General features: G+C 37.8%; 1 pseudogene; it reads left to right on the top strand.

Annotated features, from left to right (window-relative positions):
* Window positions 1-18,819, top strand: part of LOC141436921 (uncharacterized) — a 49,476-nt pseudogene extending 30,657 nt beyond the window's left edge.
* Window positions 18,820-20,144: the final 1,325 nt, after the last annotated feature.

Genomic DNA, 20,144 nt, shown 5'->3' with positions numbered 1-20,144 from the left:
TAACGTGAACAAACTGTAGTCATAACTTTTTCGCGCTGAAACCCAATTTTTTTTAGAAATTTTTAATTGATCACCATCACCAGTAACTCTAAAGGTGAGGTTAGGTTTGTATTATAAGATTATAACAATTCTGAACAATTAATGGAATTATGACAAACAATACATTATGACTTTCAACAATTAAGTATGCGGGTTGATACGACACAATCGGAAATATCATTTAAAACCTATTTAAAACGAAAAGTGGCAATAGTAATTATGTGTATTGCTGTTATATTATAAAAAAAACCCGGCCAAGAGCGTGTCGGACACGCCCAAACTAGGGTTCCGTAGCCATTACGAAAAAATTAAGTAATATTTTTCTATGGATTTCGTATTTTATACGGAGTCTTCCAAGTTTAGGTATATTTTATGCCTTTTATAACTTATCCGTTATAGTTTTCCTTGAAAGTTTGATATATTTAATACCATTCTGATTTTTTTCAAATTTTTCCACCCACCGCTTTGGATTTTAGGGGGGGAGGGGCGCTCGATTTTAATGAAAATTTGCACTTTAAAGTTGAATATTTCGCAAACATATCACTAAATCGAAAAATCGTCTTAGCAAACCCCCAATGGTTTTAAAAGAACTATCCAACGATACCCCACACTATAGGGTTGGATGATTTTTTTTTAATTTTTAATTGTACCCTTTTTGTCGGCATAGTTTACTTATATATCCGTGCAAAATTACAGCTTTCTAGCATTGATAGTCCCTGAGCAAAGCCGCGGACGGATGGACAGACAGACAGACAGACAGACATGGCGAAACTATAAGGGTTCCGTTTGTGCCATTTTGGCTCCGGAACCCTAAAAAGGCTCACAAAATGAACAGGAGCGTTTTACGAGCATTCCAGCGAGCATTCACGCAAAATGCCGGAAAATTGGCTTCGAGATTTTGCTGTGCATCTGTCAAACAAGTAATAAATATTTAATTAATTTAATTTAATTTAGACCGTTCCCTAGAATGACCGTGTACATGTTAGTAGCAATGTTTGGCTCTATGCTTAGCATTGTTCGTTGTTCAGTTCGCCACATTGAATAAAGGAGCTGCCACACCGCTGCTTAAAAAACCGGTGACGGCACGGCAGTGACGCATCGTATACGCACCGTTTTTATCGCATGCCCTCCACACCGCTGCTCAAAATACGCGGACGGTGCGGAATCGCAGTGACGTGCCGTAAACGTCACTACTTTTGGTAGAGAGCATGCGGTAAAGTGCTGACGTTTACGGCACGTCACTGCGATATTGCACCGTTTGCATATTTTAAGCAGCGGTGTGGAGAGCATACAATAAAAACGCGCAGATACGATGCGTCACTGCGATTTCGTACCGTCACCGTTTCTTAAGCAGCGGTGTGGTCGCGGCCTAATGGCGAATGTTCGATGTTTCAGCTCCTTTAGATAAAAAGTATGATTGAAATCTAAAACTTTGTCATCATAGAGTGCTTAATTAAATAAACAATACACTACATACTATACATGCTGAGCTGAGTCCTTTTGGCATCACACTACAGCACAATGTCTCTTATTTTTCTCTCTTCTCCTATTTATGTTTTTACTGTGTTTTTGTTGTCAATAAATGTTGTGAGTTTGAGTTTGAAGCTTTGAACGGTCGTTAGAGGCATTTGAACGCTTCCAATATTCAAAGTGGAGCAAACAAATAGCTTTGAACACAAGTGTAGTTTAATAATGGGTTGGAAGTGGAGGTCGAATGGACAATAACGGCGCGGTATCGACGGCGTAATATTGTTGAAGAACAGTATTTTGACAGTTTTCACCATTCAGTTTTGTTAACACAATGTTATACATTGGTTACATATTTGAATATCGAAAGTTAAAATACCTACGGGTAAAATGTCGATGTTCAAAATATCGAAAATTAAAATAACGAAAGTTTATATTGTCGAAGGGTTAGATAACCTACGTCCAATATATCGAAAATATATTTATCTACAAAAGTGACATCGAAAGATAAAAATATCGAAGTGCAAAATATCGAAGTATAGAGTATCGAATATCCTATGTATGAACTATCACGTGACAGGGTCGACGAGCTCCGCTTCGCGGAGCTCCTATTCCGCTCAGTTGAGGAGGTTTGCGTCTTGACACAATACTAACCTAACCTATAAATATTTGGTTCGGTTAGGTTAGAACTGCGACTACAACAATAATAAAAATTGCTAGATTATGTAAAATAAATGCTATTAAGAGAAAGGAGCAATAAATAAAGCAGATTTGTATGTACGATATTTTAATTTTCGACATTCAATTATGTTGACATTTACAACTTAGATATATTGGCTATCGATATTTTTACTCATTCGATATTTGAATCAATCGACATTTCAATCTTAGACATTTTGACCATAGATATAACAACTTTCGATATAGTGATACAATCGATATTTTAATTTTAGATTTTTTGAACATCGACATTTTAACCGTAGGTATTTTTATTTTCGATATTCAAATATGTAACCTATACATTATGTTCGCCGATAGTTGAAAAAACTGACCTCTAGGTGTCTTGGGGTGTCAGACACATCCAGGATAGGGTTCAGTAGTCATTACGAAAAAATTATACTATACGTATTAAACAAGTAATATTTTTCTAAGTATTTAGTAGGTACGGAATTTTTCAAGTTTAGATATATTTTATAACTTAGGCTGCTCTACTCTTAAATAATTCTCAAGTGAACTTAGCCGTTATAGTTTTCTTGTAAATTTTGATATACTTAGGCACACATCATCATGTTTTTTTTTCATAATTTTCAAACCAACCGCTTAGCTTTTAGAGGGGCTGGGTGACGCTCAATTTTGACACTTTGCACTTTTAGGTTAAATATTCCGCCAACGAGTCAACGTTTTGAAAAATCGTCTTAACAACTCCTTAATGATTTTAAAAGACAATTTGACATTACCCTGTACAGATAACTATATACAGTACATATACTTACTTAAATTCACATTAAACTTCCAATCCTAAGTATTTCGCGACATCGGTACTAGCTAATGCGAACTGTGTGTAAACAAAATGCGTGTTCTTTTAAAGTCGACGGCTGAAACTGTTATAGACTGTGACCAAAGCTCTTAGGTGCTTTTGAACTAAAAGCCCCCCTCGACTGAGTGTAAAAGCTGTTGCCACAGTCGCTTTGGCAAACGTCAATCTAAAGTCAAAGCGATATTTATTTACACTTTACTACCTTGTCGCTGTCACTTCGAGTTTGAACTTTTGTATAAAAATTTACAGAAGGCGTAAGTACAGAGATAAGGAACTGTACCTATACAAAGTGTCTCCAATCTCTGGACAATGCCAAAATCCTGAGTAGAGTCCCTTCTCAGAAATGTTTTAATATTGTAATTATTTCATAAGTGTAAAAAAATATATAGTAAAATTAATGTATGTTCTAAAGTACAGTACCCGGCTATAAAGATGGCACATCGGTCTTTGGAAAGAGACTCAGCTAATTTCGGTTCCGTAGAGCGTTGTTACACACTACTTATGTGACGTTTGTCAGTCGTTGTATAGGTGTAATAGAGTACGGATGCATTTAGAAGAAAATATATAACAAAGAGTTGTTCAAACCCCCCAACACTTTAAATTGTAACTGAAAAAGAGGGAACTTTTTTGTAGTTGCAACAGCTCTCTATAAATATCCGAAGTTTACATGTCATTAATTTGACGTAAACTAATTAAGCCCATAAAGGTGCAGCATTTGTTTGTGATATAAAACGTCACTTAATAAGTACGGTTACTATTACGCTTACTATTTCTGGTGTACAATAAAGAGCCATTGTATTGTATTGTATTGTAAGATGATTAATCGCCAGTGATCGGAAAAGGTGCGCAATCTTTATCGCTGCGTACTGTATTCATTCTTAGATCAACCATTTATCTGTTAATACTGCGTCGCATGCGCATAGCTCTGTACATAGGTTACAAATACCCTAAGCAACACGTTCTATTTCATCTTTGTGCAGAGGAGACACGTAGTGTGAGTTGAAAGTTTTAACGTGATATAAATCTTAGGCCTCTAGGTTGGCAACGTTATCTGCAATACCCGGGTATTGCAGATGTTTATGGGCGGTGGTGATCTCTTACCATCAGGAGACCCACTTGCTCGTTTGCCAACCAGTCGAATAAAAAAAAAATAGTGTTTCTAGCTAAGATAATACTGGATAATACATGATATTACGGGACTTTCATTGTCCAGTACCTAAGTCAGTAGGGCCCCTCTATTCAATAACTAAAGAAATATGATTATATAGCATGAACAATAAAAGGTAAATAGTAAGTGAACAATTGTTTCCACTGTCGCTTTTTCATTTCCTCGCTCGATGGCACTATGGACTTCGATAAGTGAAAAGCAGTGTAAAACTCGACTCGACTCGAGTTACTCGAGCATCAAACCCATTTTTCCCTTGACATGTCTAGCCACCCGGAAATAGCTCGTTTTATGCTCTTGTTCTACAATCTACTATTTTTACCCAAGAAGCTACCCAATGGCTCGCGTTCGTTGTTGTTATGCGATGTGTTGCATGTTATGCTATGAATTGGGGTCGCACCTCAAAACTTGCCAAAGTTTCATTCCGACGCAGCGTTCTTTTGTTTTGCAAGAAAGTGTAAAGTTTTACGATGAAAACTTTACTACGTTCCCTGCGTTCCCTACAACGTACAGCATTATACCTAGTGCCATCCACTAAGACGCGTGATTTTGTCAAAATTAGACATTAATGACATTGTAATAAGAATCACGGCACGCGTAATCGTGAATGACTACCTATACTAGATTATGTAGCGGCCTGCTTTCATTGAGCTGTATTTCCATTAGTTGTAGGCTTCGCTACTCTTCTAATCTTTAGTCTATCTATTTCTATTTAAAATACTAATACTTTTTAAATATTAGTATTTTTTTTTCTTTCTTTCTTTCTAACATTTAACATTTTCGCCCTGGCTGATTCATGATCGCCGAGCCGAAGGTACTGAAGCCATAGACTTGTAATTTGGCAGACATATTTTTGAGGCTCAGAGTTTCACTAAGAAGAGTATGTCGGAAATTCCCGCGGGATAGGAAACAAAATGTACATAATGCGTAGTTTACTATTTAATTTTACTGAAATAGGGTACGCATGCCGATGAAAAAAAAATTTTTTTTGCTTATACAGTAATACTACGGTTTTCAAATATTCTAAATGGATCTTTATAACGGACCATTTCACCCATATCTACTTTACGGCTATTTTTGTAACAGCGTGCATAAATAAAAAGTGATATGAAAGCTTCTAAAATAGCGTCAGAACATAATTTAAAAAATCCGTACGCTAATAAAAAAAATAGAGCCGGCGCAGTGAGAAAGAAACTCTGTTATAACAAATTGAACTGAAGCGGTCTTTCATTAAAATTCAGTTCCAATCAATATCAGACTGCCATCGCAAATAGAAGCTGTGACGATTTAATCGATAGTCCTTTTTATTCGACGCGCAGTGTTCGAATTTAATTAATCGAAATGCTGCAGTCACCGAGGCGGTAACGATTTGTTGACTCGATTGAACACCGACAAATTGTCAAATCGATTGTTTCTATTTCTACAGACAGGAATATGTTTTGTCTATACAGCGTGTAACTAACACCCTGTACGTTAATTCACTTGGGTAACTTAAGACTCCCTGTATTAACAAAGTGTCCCCTCCATAAATGGTAGGAAAGCATAGCATTACGATATATGAAATAAATCGCGTGACAACACTAATCCGTAATCGACCTACAGTACTTTCATTGTAGCGTGGTGCGGGTGACAGCTGTCAATATCACATAAGACTAGAGAGTCAAAGTGTCGAAACTTGAGTCGATAAAACTAATAATTTAAAATCTTAACCATAATTATGTCATCATTAATCCGATCATTACGCTAACTTTGATGAGAATATTAGTGAAATTCTAGGTTGGAATATTACTTGCCACAAGTAAGGCTAAACGGAGTTTGCAAGAATATTCGTTACTTAGCAATTAATAAGTACCGATATAATTCAAGATCCATTAGGTCTTAGGTCCCATGACTAAACGAGGCTCTGGTGTTACGTTACATATAATATGCATATTAAGTTTCTTCGCTTAATGTGCTTTGAATTTAATTTATTGATTATAAAAGTCTGATAGCTTAAATTTATGTCGTATAATATAGTTCTTTATGTTCAAATATTTTACGCTAGTCATATTCAGGCTACAACTGAGATATACTCGTGCTCGTGAGCTCGTGAGAATGTTATATGAACCCAGGTCTAAATATGCTTAGTTTATGAGATATTTTCATTTTTATGCAAAAAAGTTTCTATGAAAGTGGTGGAGGTGCTGGGATTATGCCTCTTTCCCAACGGGGTAGGCAGAGACTACATCCTTCCACTTGCTACGATTCTGGCATACAACTCTCGCTTCCTCTACATTCATCAATCTTTTCATGCACGCACATCGGTTTTAAGTACTCCTGACCCTGATTTTTATTATGAATGAAAAAATAAAAAGTTAAAAAACATCATTTGACCTAGGTTCATTCAACAGTTATTACTCCTTATAGCCTCAGGAATGCGTGATTGAACGAGCACCTTGGATATTAAGCCCGCAGCAACTTTTTTTGAGTAAAACGAAACGTGCATCAAGTGTCACCCGCACCATGCTACATTTTTTTTTTTTTATTCGACTGGATGGCAAACGAGCAAGTGGGTCTCCTGATGGTAAGAGATCACCACCGCCCATAAACACCTGCAACGCCAGGGGTCTTGCAGATGCGTTGCCAACCTAGAGGCCTAAGATGGAATACCTCAGGTGCCAGTAATTTCACCGGCTGTCTTACTATGAAAGCACTGTAGTCCCAAAGTAAGCAAAGCTTGTGTTATGGTACTGGACAATGGATAAATATACTTAACTAAGTAGCTGTTTATTCGTACATAATTATAGATATCAAACACCCAAGACTCGAGAATTTTTTTATACAAATATCTGCCCCGACCAGGAATCGAACCCGGGACCTCAAGCTTTAACCGCTCAGCTATTCGATCATCGGCCGATAGGCTAAAGACTGCCTTTTTAAGATACTTGGCGGACTAACCTATTTTTAGGGTACAGTTAGCATCAAAAGTAGCGGATCACTTTTTTACTCTGTCCCATTGACACATTGGAAATCTTGCATGTCGTTTAGTACGTGGCTGTAAAACGACAAAGTATGATAGTGTCCAGCTACTTTTGATGTTGACTGTACCTGCCACGCTACACATAAATAACCCCGTAGCGCCTTCTGTTCTGTGTAATTCGACGTTCAAAAAATAGTGTACACTGACTCTTATTTCGACGTAATATGACCGTGGTAATTTTTTTTCGTTGTTTCAACCCAATACTAATATTATAAATGCGAAAGTGTGTGTTTGTATGTTTGTGTGTTTGTATGTTTGTCCGTCTTTTACGTCGAAACGGAGAACGGATTGACGTGATTTTTGGCATAGAGATAGTTTATGGGCCCGAGAGTGACATAAATAAGTTACTTTTTATCCCGGAAAAATGCACAGGAACCGAGGAAACAGCGCGCGATAACCGAATTCCTCGCGGGCGAAGCCGTGGGCAAAAGCTATTAGAAAGATATTTTTGCACTGGCCTGTAAATCACTAAAGTGTACATTAGGGAGGGTAACATGTGATGGACCCTACGAACAAATAATATCGATGGGCCTCAAAATGTTGCTTGATTCAGTAAATTATCAGTAGAAATACCTATAAGTCCTAATCAAACAAGGAAAATATGAGAACCTGTTTCAAGTAGGAATGCCATAGTTTATACATAAAACCTGTTTGCTCAGTTGTCAGTGCAGAAATTGATTTAGGATAAGGACCACTTCGCTTCCTTGTTCGCGTTTTCACGAGATCACTTATAACTTAGTTCGTTTTATGTTATGACATGTTGTTAAGGGCCTTTTCTGTGATAACCTTTACCGTTCACTGTTAAATCATTATGATATCAGCGGAATGTTCACTGCTGGACAGAGGCCATTTTAAATAGCTTCATGCCATGCTAATCAGATCGTCCGTCCTTGCGGCAGGTCTACCGACGCTTCGAGTTACGGTCATAGGTTCTATTAGCAGTGAGCCGCCGCTATACCCACCGCTAAACAGTGGCTGGCGTCTCAGAATATTTGACTTTATTTGTTTATAGTCCCGTGGATTAATCCCGGCCTTTTGTCCACAGGCTACACCGAGGAGCAGCCTTCCACACAATTCACGGCCCAGCTGCCGAGCGAGGTGAGCGCGACGGGGGACGCCGCGCCGCTCTCCTACGCCCTTCTGCAACTCTCCGCCTCCGACCCCTCCGAGCCCTTCCTCCACGTGCAGCTTCAGTCTTCTGTCTCTCCCCCTCCGCCACCGGCGAGCGGCAAGTCCATCTCCATGTGCTACACCAGCACTGGCGCCCTTCTCTCTCTCCCGCCCAAAAAAAAGGACATCTACCGGCCGTACTGCCTCGAGAACCGCGCTGCACATCTCCACCGCGCGGAGGAAGACCTGAACGCGGCCCACGCCATCCTCGACCTCAGCCAGCACGCCGTGTTCCTGGCCGCGCCGCCGCGCGCCGAGCCCGCGCCCCCCGAGCCGCTGCCGCCGCCCCCGAGCCCCTCGAAGAAGACGGCTCCGAGAAGCCCCGCGAGACCGTCGCGTACACCTACGACGCATTCTTCGTCAGCGACGGCCGCTCCAAGCGTCGCAACTACGTCAACTCGCCCGTCGAGCCGCCGCCCCAGCCGGAGCCCAAGTCCAAATACACCTGCAGCGAATGCGGCAAGCGCTACGCCACGTCGTCCAACCTGTCGCGGCACAAGCAGACGCACCGCAGCCTCGACTCTGTGTCGGCGAAGCGGTGCGGCGAGTGCGGCAAGGCTTACGTGTCGATGCCGGCGTTGGCTATGCACGTGCTGACGCACCAGCTGTCGCACGTGTGCGGAGTGTGCGGCAAGCTGTTCTCGCGGCCGTGGCTGCTGCAGGGGCACCTGCGCTCGCACACCGGCGAGAAGCCGTACGGCTGCGCGCACTGCGGCAAGGCGTTCGCGGACCGATCCAACCTGCGCGCGCACATGCAGACGCACTCCTCCGACAAGAACTTCGAGTGCTCGCGTTGCCACAAGACGTTCGCGCTGAAGAGCTACCTCAACAAGCACCAGGAGTCGGCGTGCACGCGCGACGGGGAGTCGCCGCAGCCCGAGCCGGCGCCCGACCAGGGCTAGGCCACACACACGCAACTAGGGACCGTAACCGCCGTATGGTTTACAACTAAACGTAAAGTATTAATATGAATTTAGTTAATAGTGTAATATAAATTTACAAATTTTAAACTAGGAGCGTTCGCGCCCGCGGCCCCGTCAGCCGCGCGCTCTGGACCCTAACGGCGAGGCATTGTGTGCGTTTAAAATAAGAATTTTGGTTGTGCTGAAACAAAACAGAAGCAAAAGAAGCAATAAGTATTTGTGGGCGTGTAACCCGACAAACACAGAGGCTAGTTTAATCGTATTTTGTTGTGAGGTGTGAATGTGTGCGTGAATGAAGCAAGTGGTGCCGAGCCAGAGCGCGGGAGGAGGGGACGCCGGCGCAGCGTGACACTCGAGCAACGTTTCGCAAACAACGAATAACGTACGACCCCGTAGGCCGCTCCGCGGCAGTAGGCCGTAGCGTCAGACGTCCCGATACGTTAAACATTTACCTATATGTATGTACTTGTCGATAAAATATACCCTTATATACATAGTATTGAAATATGGATGAAACTAATATCTTTTGTAGGTGATTTTTACAACCGCTACGTAGGTTAGAGATAGGGTGTAAGTTAGCCGAGGAGCGGAGGACGGAGCAGAGCGTTTAGGTGCCAGCTTCGTCTCAGGGGCTGGGCTTACTGTTGGTAGTGAACTTGACATGTACCATAGCGACCATTGCACTGACAGTGCGCCCAGTTATCCCTCGGTAAGATACTTGCCAAAAGTTTCCGTCCGAAGGCGCTCACGCCGCCGCGCGGCAGTGCCTTAGCGGCGACGCGTCCGCGCCGCGCCCGCGCCGCCCGCCGCGACTATTGCCTAGAGTAACCAGGGGGGCTACTACGAAATTCGAAATTCGTATCGTACCATCCCTCTCACTCTCGTATTAAATAATATTAGCGTCAGCGGGACGGCAAGATAAGAAGTTCGAATTTTGCACTTCGTAGTGGGGCAGCCCACTCTGACGAATCCCACTGCTCTTAAGCAAAACTGGGCAAGCAACCGTCACATTCCGAAGTGTGACAGCGTGGGAACTATTCCTGTAAGTGCACGCCCCACAATTTGTGCCTCTAGGCAGGGAAATGTCACATGATTATGCGTTCTTGCAGAAAATTGCCGTATTATGAAATTATGCCCCGAAGCAACTGTCAGGAAAATGATACTTAATAATACTCCAAAGACTGTGACGTAATGATAACTTCTGTCTTAAACGAACCTGTTGTATGGCCATCATCAGGCAAGTCTGTGACGAGCCCCATACTTTTAGTTGAAGGACCAGCGACTTATATCTAAACTGGACTGAGTGCCAACTTTTATTAGCCAGTTAAACATTAAACAATAAACATATTACCGAGCAAGATAGTTAACAATTCTGTGATGATAGAAGATTATAGGAAACGGTCAGAGCGAGAGCAATCAACCTAAGTACGGTATCTCACTGACACAAGTTGACAATATTATTTAAGTAGTTAAACACATTCATTAATTTATGATGTCGTAAATATTTACGTAAGATCTACCTACCTACACTTGACTTCAACAATTAAATGTAGGAAGACCATGAAGGCATCCAGTTATTATCGTTTTAACAGATTCAAATTCAAAATTCAAAGTTAGCTAGTTATTAAGTACGTTTTTCAACTTGTAATCACTAATTAAAAATCATCGTGTATACATATTAATAACCCAAGGCCCACATATAAACTTGGTCACCAAATAAAACAAAATCCAATTCTCTAGTTTAGTTTTTCTATCTGTCATACGATTATGTCACAGCGCTCAATCCAGTTTAGGTATAAAGCCAAGTAAGGGCTTTATAAATACTTAAATTTATGTATCACAATGTGACTAGAACGCTTGAATATCGGCTAAGCAGTCGCGGCGAGCGGGACGGGCTGCGGCGGGGCGACGCGGCGGGCGCACCCTGTGGCTAGGGTTACCATCATAACAAATAGCATAATACTGAAACAGGCGCCTAACAGCCTTAATTAAGAAACCATAGAAGAAATGCTAGCATAGTTTACTCTACTCGTAATCTTACGTGCGTCAAACACGGCGCGAACCTTTCAGATACAAACATTTATTTGCCTAAAATAAGGTGGTAACCCTACCTGTGGAAGCAGGCAGGGCCGCGCTAAACTGACAGCATGCCTTTAGTTTGAGCGTGCATTATTAGACAAGTTGAAGTAACTGGCAATAAACTAAACGTAGTCTAAGCTAGGGTTAAGTAGACTAGAGGCGAGCGAGGCTCGCGAAGAGGGTATTCGAAAAGCAATAATAATGTAGGCACTAAAAAAGTTGCGCACCGCCGTCGACATGACGCTGACTTGGTATCCCTTAGTCCGTAGAGTAGTCACGCACCGGCCTCACACGGAAACTGAACCGAAGCTGAAGTACGCATTCGCACATTTATAAATACAACAGCATTGGAAACCACTGAAACAAATGCTTAAGTATTACATTAAAAACCAATCCGTTAACATTTAACAACATGCTTGTTTTGTTTACAACGACTCAAGTTAAAAGATACAACTCAATACTGAAACACGTATGCAGCTTCATTTGTTTTTAATATTGTCATCGGAAGCGTTTTTTATGCCTTTGAGCTATTTGCATGTAACCACAAATACGCGTTGCGTTATTTTTTAAGTGTGACTAAATTTAATTGAAATCAAACTAAGTTGAATTCTGTCAATGAAATGAAAAACGAGAGTGGCTTTTAATATGTCATTACTTACTTATAAATGTGTGAATTATAATACCGTCAAACCCGACATCGGTAACAAATAAGAAGTGGGTCAGATTATTTACTTTTATATGGCTTTATGTACTCGTAAAATATGAACTTTACATAACATCGCATTTCTTACGCTTAAGCGTATTTGTACCTATCAATTCGAACGCATTCAAAAGGTCTTGTAGAATATATGTTACCATGACTTTAACGAACGACGTATATTTGAAACAGCCCCATTTCAAGTTTTTGGGCTGGGTGAATATTAAACTCAGTCCTTTTTATGTTATACAGACTCTTGCTGGCCAAGTTATAGTACCCACCCATCCATCTAAATGACCCGCGGTCTGTGTATCTTCATATTAAAGTTACCTTCTCGAAGTATGAACGTCGGGTCTGACGGTAGGTACACCCAGTCTGATCGAAAGAAGTGTATGGGTTACAGAACTGTCAATGTACATTGCTTGTTCCCTGGTTATTTATTTACGCGATGGATTAAAACACGGTGTTAGTGTTCAGAAATTGAGGCAGCTATATGCAGTTGTCAGACCACTAGATAAGCGACAATTGTGCCGTAACCTTAAATGAGGATAACTGTTACTGCGATTTATAATATATAAAAACGTCGCCAGACGACGAGAAATCACCCTGAACCAGCCGACAATGTCATGAACGTATGACAGTTCAATAATCTAAGTCCTGTAACCCAGCCGAGTTTCGTCGACCATTACTTCAAAATAAGTGATATTACAGAGAAACTAGTTTTATAAATGCGTTTTCAACAAAAAATACAAACGTGGGCAGTTTTTGCCGGCCGGCTTATGCGAGGAACGTACCTGACTTAGCGTTAGGAGCGTAGGAACGTAGACGGGGGGTACTTCCCGCCGGGCCGCGCTGTGAGGCCGGTGCCCCTTCTATTACCTAGTTAGTGCCTCACGAGTCAATTCGTCGTTAGTGAGTTTATTTAAACCAGTCAATTAAAATCTTTTAAAAAGATGCTCCTTTGTTAATGTATTAAGCCCAAAGCGTCAGTAAATAAGTTATGAGTCCTATACTTTTTTCTTACGGAGAAGTACTCGTAGTGAGGCACCGACCAGAATCACTTACTGAATGGTCTGAGACGCTATTTTGATAGTAATCCTTCTCCGAAATTGTCTTTCCCTAAAATACTTTACTGGAGATTGCTAATTGACATTAAAAGTTTCATTTGAATACGTTCAATTAAGAATTTAAATTCTAAACTTCTCGTAAGCCGATTATCGCAGATTCGAATAAAAAAATACTTGAAATAATTTACGTCCACTGGCTGGCTTTTTAATCTAGGTTTAAATGGTCTTAAGTCCTGTCAGATCCATACAAGAACTGTCAGTTTAAGCCTTAAATCGAGATTTAAAAAAGCCTATACAGACGTCCTTTAAGTTTATACTGTTCCCTTGAATTTTATGATCTCCAGTAAAATTAAATCGTCTTGCGTAGGTCTGCCATTTTTTTAATTCATATGGAACACCAGTAGGAGAGGTGGGATCGAATAGAAAGTTATTCGGGGCAGCATAAAAAATATAAAGCAAATAGTACATCTGGCAACAATCCATATTTGCCCAGTTTATTGCCAGCAACATTATTTTCTGGCATTGTTGCCAAGTACATCACTTTTCAGAGTATCCATGGATGCTTCCCAGATGCCACCGAAATAAGGTGAACCAGGAGTATAATGGCAGCCCTATGCTCTTTCTTACTTGTTTCGATTTCAGAAGCTAACACAATGCCTAGGGAGGCACTGTACTCGATCCTAGACTATATATTCCCACTCCAAATATTCCTAATAGTAGTTGTAGTGCCACATTTTAAATCTAGTATTAAATATTTCCCCTAGTAATCACTATTGATTATTCTTTTATTTTTGTTTAATACAAAATAGGCTAAAGACGAAGGTCGCGCGATAAAGCAATACTATGTAAATGAATAAGCAATACTACGGTAGGTTTTACGTAGTTTATATTTATTGTTTAATCAAAATAAATTGTGTAGATTTTTAGATATTTTTGGTGCTTTGGAGTACTATATTGGAAATTGAAACGAATCTCACATCGAATATTGAGTAATTTATAATGTGATTGTTTTTATTATTGATTAGGTAGATTGACGAGAGTTAAGTTTGTCTCCTTCGTCTCCATCTGTGTAGAGATAATCTCTATGTACTCCTTCGCATCTCCTCCCTCGATCTCTTTTCAAGTACGGTACTCTAGCTCTCCCGATTGTCTTTTGTAGCAAACGCGAAATAAATGCTTTTAAAAAAAAGTCTAAAGCAAGATATTATATTCAAATATTTATACTAACGTTATTGTAATTGTAGTGAATATGGATAAGTATCTTAACTAACGAAACCAACTTATATACAAAAATATATACATTTAATTGTAAATATTTCCCTGTGTACCAAAATTTTCCTTCTTTACAATTTTTGTAGAGGTAGTATTAAAACCTTTTATAGTAGATAATAAAGAAACAGTTATATTATAGATTTAAAAAAACTTAGAATCGTCACATTTAGTCTCGATAGTTCACGCGAGAGGTGGTTCACCGCTCTATGGTTTAGTCATGACATTGGAAAACCCCAAACATCTAAAAATATTTTCTAAATCAATTCAACTAAGATTCGAAAACCTACTTCTAAGTCACCTCTGATATAGCAGCCCGAAATAATAAACTTCTTAAAAACGGGTGAATTAAAAAGATACCTTAACATAGATAAGCATTATGGAAATGAAGACACTAATTTAATTTACTTATTAAACAAATGTGGTTGTTATTTATTTTAAATTTATTTACACCTAAATTCACGAATGACACTGTTTAAACGATGCCAATAACTTTATTGTATTAACCGTAGCGGTGATAAATCAGAAAAAATAAAGTCGAAACGTTTATTCTGTGAGTAGGTAGACTGCAAAGAGCTCTTTTACAAGCCACTTTTTCATAACATTGCCAAGAAGAATGCGCCGAAGGAACTTGATTTATCAAACAAAGTTAAATTAAGGTTCTTATAATTACGGTTCCCCTGTTCTACAATTGATCTAAAATTTGAACCGCGCGTGTTTGGACCAATTATACCGTAGCATCTTTTGACTACGACAGATAGCAGTGTCTGTTCGTGAATATAAGGAAAAAGAGGTGACAAGATACGATTTGATCACAGAAATAAGCAAAACAAATTCTCAATAACAGTGATAATATAAAAAATGTCCAAACTAGCAATACACAACTAACTTAAGCAATAAATACATTAGAATAATATACCTATTAGGCCATTATAAATAGCGAATAGCAATAAAGATAAGACTTGCATTAAGAAAAAGCAATACTGAAGCAATATTCATGTTTGTCTAATGTATTTGGGGACGAAAGTCAAAGTTTACCAAACCTTGCTAATAAGTAGACTGTCTACAAGTGATAATTACCATAAATTGTGAAATATTACATTCAATTTAAACTTCTAAATTACGTATTTGTAAAGTTTTATTTGTTTTATCAGGTAAAACTAATTATTGGAATCAATAGGAGTTTTCATTTTTATAAATTGTGTCTAATAAATTAATCTTTATATCATAGGAGGACTGACTTTTGAAAGGGATTTTATTTAACTTTTCATAAAGATATTATTTTTTATTTTGATGTTTATGTTGAATAGTGAAACTAAAAATAGGTCCTTTAAAAAGTCTTTCCTCGCATGACTTATTGCCATCCTTTAATAATAACAGTTGTTAGAAATACATATTTTGGCTCGTTTTAAGAATGATAATATCGATCAATTAATAATGTGAAGTATTCAAAGCAATATTTACAATGTCATTGAATGGTGATATCTGACCGTACCAGAAGCTTGAAAAAATAGAGAAGAGTTAAGTGCTTAAGTAAATAATACTTAATCAAATAGTAATAGTTCACCAAAATATCAGTCTTAAATATAATATTAACATCATAAGTCCCGACTTTTTAAACATACATAATTCTGCAGACTGAGCCGATTTGTGATTTTGAAAATTATTAAATTGAAGTTCTTCTTTCATTGAAAATAAGTACTTCACAAAGAACATTTGGCAGTTATTCTCACAAATGATTTGTGCTTTCTGAAGTACGTGAGGACTTACGAGGTAACGAAGTTACGATCGATCTGCCCTATCATGACAGTAATGTTAGAAGCTTTATACAGACAATCTATTTGATTCCTGAGCATCAATGGAATATTATCTCAGTAAATTTAATTTATCTATGACAAAATGACGATGCTTATTGAATGACGAATATCTCTTATTGACAAGCTTCTACGATAGCTGGGATTAAGATTGTTTGTGCTTTATGTATTTTCATGAATGGCAGGCATGTTTTTTTATAAAAAAGTTTAAATACTTTACAATATTGCCCTCGCCTTCAACTCTCTTTTCGAGTACCAACTCCATAGTTTTTCAAGCTTCAGAACAGTCGTAATGTATTGTAAGCAATAATCGATACAAGCAATAATATTATATCGAAGATCTACATCGAATTATTAAATTATAGTTGTTTTGCGTGTACAACGAATATGTGATGTAGCTGATTTACTTACATTTTGCAATTAACTATTAATGAAAATACGAAATGCCCCTGCATGCCTGAAAACTGCGGATTAATATGTGTAATGTATGTATGTACTTAAGTCTGAGTAGCTTTCTACTTGGACTTACTTATTTGACGTATATTTCCGTTGAGAGCAACAACGTTAACTCCATCAAGAGTCAATAATTGTCAAGAAAAGAATTAAGTGTTGTTATTGTAAAAATTGGAATTATGAAAATGGATCATCTTGTGGAAAGTGTATTATCAAGCAAGACTAAGCTCAAAATGGCTGGCAATGCGACTTTAGTGTATTTTTCTAACCAAAGTGGCAAAAAGAGACGTAGTGAACAAAAAAATCTAAGTTAAAAAAAGTAATGCAGACCACTCAGACCAGTCCGATTTCAAATTTTCAATTTTTGCTCCTTGAGTCCCATTTATTTGTAACCTATTAATAAACCAGGGCGCTAGCGATCAAGTTTAGCGAACAAAGTTGCCGACATTAACATGAAGGGGTAGTTTTGTGTAGAGTTTTTTTTTATATAACTAATAGAGTCTACGATAATGTATAATCATGATTAGCTCTAGAAGGGTTATTATTTTACTTCGTTCTCAGATATGTTAATTAATTTTCAATCATTACTAAGTGACGGTTCTTTTTACAAAACAATCGAAATTAACGGATCGCTACTAATAAAAAATAGTTACCATCTCTGATAAGGCGAATAACTTCTCGAAAGAGATTTTTTTTAATAGGTGTCCCATTTGGGTTGTAGGGTTGACCAGTTTGGCCGTGACTCATTGACACATTATGGAACCACTCGATTCGACTCGATTATTGATCCATCGTAGAACTTTGCCATATTAAGCGCCGTAATGATTTTCCTAGTCAGGCTATATATCACTGTGATATTTTATATGAAAAGGTTCCGCAGTGGGTCACGATACAGTTGGCTTAATAGTAAATACATTACAAGATTATTTTAAGTATCTAATGATTATAAGGTTAATTGTTATATAAACATTCACGGATATTGTGATTATTTCATGCAAGGTCATCTCATCACCAAATGACACATTTTCACTTGTGACTTTGACACTTGTGTCATTCATAATTACTTCTCAAGTTCATTATTTTTTTAATATACTTAATGCCTAACACTGTGATCGTTGTGAAATTATACAATCATGAGAATCTTGATTTTGAGAAACAGCGTAATCTAGCCCGTAGATGATCTAGTCATTTAGATTTTAAACTTATATACCATTAGCAGTAGAAAGAGAGGGGACGACGTATTGTGATGCATCCCGTAGTGTGCGAGAGCTAATAGGAAACATTAGAAAGCGAAAGGTATAGAATAAGCAGGTGAAACGATATAATATGATGTCATATGCCTTCTTTTGTACAAGTGAGCGAACTTATATTTTTTCGTTTTGACTTAAAAGGAATTGAGATGAATTGATCTTATGATAACATTTAGTTTACAAGTACCCATTATTCTCGTGACATAAGTTATTTTTTATAATAACTTAATTTTTAACTGTAATCTGTAGACGCGTATTTTTATTATTCTTTATTTGCATTATAAATATGTAAATAAATATACAAAATGGCGATAAAATGTATCCAATTTAATAAGGTAAACATCCGAGTTTTCGACACACTGATGCTCAATAGCGCTATTGGGCATTAAATGATAGGGCATCTATGTAGATGACACCCTACCGTAATCCTCTATTGCGAATAATAAAAAAAAGACAACTACTGGAACAGTGACCAGCACTCGTACGTTTACCTTACATCTATCACTAGTAGTTACTTTGTTCACTCGTACAAAAATAAGTGCAGACATTTAGCACCAACTAAGAATGCCATGATGCAATCGCTTAATTAAGAAAGTTGTTGACCAAATACCCGAACGGGTGTCTTTGGTAGCCTGGACTACTGTGACCAAAACGCACCTCCGGGCCTGATACAAGTGCTGTGCTAAAAAAAGGACAGTAGTATAATGAGACACGAAAATAAAAGACGTAAGTCATCTTACGACATTCTTTTAGCTAAAAATAGAGTAGGTTCACAGAAATATCACGTACTTAATCGCACTGAATTAATTTCACTAGTGCAACTAAAAATCGAAGCGTTTGGCAACTTGTCTAGGCACGCTGGAGCCTAGATCCAAGAAATAAATAATTAGCGGTTACTTTTAAATAGAATTATTCAGCAGAATGACAAAGCTCAGCACAGCGTGTTCGGGTCTGGAGGACATCTCATTACCATATACTATAGTGTATACAGGTACCCTATATGTAAGCCTTTATAAATCCACCCCCGTTCTTTCTTACCTTTCCAAGCTATTCAGATAAGTAATCGTAGCAAGTCAATTTTTAATTCATCTATTCCTTCCTTGTAAGCAATTATTATAGTACCAAAAGTACCTACAGAGTTAGTATAACATTGCATGGATTATATATTATTATATAATATTATACCATATAAAAACTTATGTAAAGTAAGTATATATTATAATAATTCTTAACGTTGCATTAGAAAAGTTAAATTAAAATTGTGTTTGTATGTATTTCGAATTACTTCCACATATTTTCAAGCGTAAAAATATTTGATAGTTAAATAAAAGTCAATTCGTTTTTTTTTTATATGGATACCTACTTTTACCAGCATAAGCATTTTTAACTAACTCCGGAAATTTAAAAAGAAACTTATAATATAAATATCCTGTACAAATACATCAGAATAAAAGTCAGAACATACTAGTTAATATAGTTTTCAAACAGCTGGAAGTTATATTTCATACTTACAAAATATATCTACGAATGTTAGGTAAAATTAACAGTTACAGTTTCGCATTTTTTAAATTCTCGTAATATCTGATAAAATCCCATAAGTATAACCCACCCTAGTAGAAAGACGGTAATTAGTACAAAATAATTTTTTGCTTCGAATCTCGACTACTGTACAAAGTTTGTCAGTAAACTAAACGAAAAAACACCAAATAACGATATACATATACAACTCATAGATTTTAAGTTAAAACGATCTCTATTATAATAATACATTTCAAACGAAGTAATATGACTAGTGTTCACTTTATTTAAGTTAATTTATTTATTTTATACCAAAATAGGGTCCACTGCGTTGAATTTCTATACGTCATAGATTCAATATGTTTAGGTCTCATAGTTTCGCTATGCACAAATTAGTTTCAAATATATAATTTAGGCCACGAAAAAAATAATTAAAATGCATTATCAGCACTTGCGCCCTTATTCGCAAAAGAAATAACTTTTCACTTTGTGTTCGTGGAAATTACGATAGATCGCATGTACTTACTAGTTTTTACTTACATTTGCTTAGGTACTTTTTAATACTTACAACCTTTTTTGTTGTCAATAATTTATAATTGCAATGAGGGCTATCGCGAATGAATTCGCCACTAGAGGCGCTAGTGTAGCGTGAGGTCTCCGAAATGTCAAATCTCATA

This window comes from Choristoneura fumiferana, chromosome Z, assembly GCF_025370935.1.
Source record: "Choristoneura fumiferana chromosome Z, NRCan_CFum_1, whole genome shotgun sequence".
Taxonomy (NCBI): domain Eukaryota; kingdom Metazoa; phylum Arthropoda; class Insecta; order Lepidoptera; family Tortricidae; genus Choristoneura; species Choristoneura fumiferana.
This window is presented reverse-complemented; position numbering and strand designations above follow the sequence as displayed.